This window comes from Bison bison, unplaced genomic scaffold, assembly GCF_000754665.1.
Source record: "Bison bison bison isolate TAMUID 2011002044 unplaced genomic scaffold, Bison_UMD1.0 scf7180017864328, whole genome shotgun sequence".
NCBI lineage: Eukaryota > Metazoa > Chordata > Mammalia > Artiodactyla > Bovidae > Bison > Bison bison.
The window spans coordinates 5,143,983-5,145,103 of record NW_011494900.1 but is presented as its reverse complement, the minus strand read 5'-3'; the positions used below and the strand labels follow the sequence as shown (position 1 = coordinate 5,145,103).

General features: G+C 35.2%; 1 protein-coding gene across 6 annotated transcripts in view; it reads right to left on the bottom strand.

Annotated features, from left to right (window-relative positions):
• SLC38A9 (solute carrier family 38, member 9) overlaps positions 1 to 1,121 on the bottom strand; it is a 95,564-nt gene that overhangs the window by 40,745 nt on the left and 53,698 nt on the right. The gene's annotated exons all lie outside the window — the stretch shown is intronic.

The window sequence follows — 1,121 nt, the reverse complement described above, 5'->3', positions numbered from 1 at the left end:
CAGGATAGATCACATTCTGGGCCATAAATCTAGCCTTGGTAAATTCAAAAAAATTGAAATCATTCCAAGCATCTTTTCTGACCACAATGCAGTAAGATTAGATCTCAATTACAGGAGAAAAACTATTAAAAATTCCAACATATGGAGGCTGAACAACACGCTGCTGAATAACCAACAAATTACAGAAGAAATCAAAATATGCATAGAAATGAATGAAAATGAAAACACAACAACCCAAAACCTGTGGGACACTGGAAAAGCAGTGCTAAGGCGAAGGTTAATAGCAATACAGGCATAGCCTCAAGAAACAAGAAAAAAGTCAAATAAATAACCTAACTCTACACCTAAAGCAACTAGAAAAGGAAGAAATGAAGAACCCCAGGGTTAGTAGAAGGAAAGAAATCTTAAAAATTAGGGCAGAAATAAATGCAAAAGAAACAAGAGACCACAGCAAAAATCAACAAAGCCAAAAGCTGGTTCTTTGAGAGGATAAATAAAATTGACAAACCATTAGCCAGACTCATCAAGAAACAAAGGGAGAAAAATCAAATCAATAAAATTAGAAATGAAAATGGAGAGATCACAACAGACAACACAGAAATACAAAGGATCATAAGAGACTACTATCAACAATTATATGCCAATAAAATGGACAACGTGGAAGAAATGGACAAATTCTTAGAAAAGTACAACTTTCCAAAAGTGAACCAGGAAGAAATAGAAAATCTTAACAGACCCATCACAAGCACGGAAATTGAAACTGTAATCAGAAATCTTATAGCAAACAAAAGCCTAGGTCCAGATGCCTTCACAGCTAAATTCTACCAAAAATTTAGAGACGAGCTAATACCTATCCTACTCAAACTCTTCCAGAAAATTGCAGAGGAAGGTAAACTTCCAAACTCATTCTATGAGGGCACCATCACCCTAATACCAAAACCTGACAAAGATGCCACAAAAAAAGAAAACTACAGGCCAATATCACTGATGAACATAGATGCAATAATCCTTAACAAAATTCTAGCAATCAGAATCCAACAACACATTAAAAAGATCATACATCATGACCAAGTGGGCTTTATCCCAGGGATGCAAGGATTCTTCAATATCCGCAAATCAAT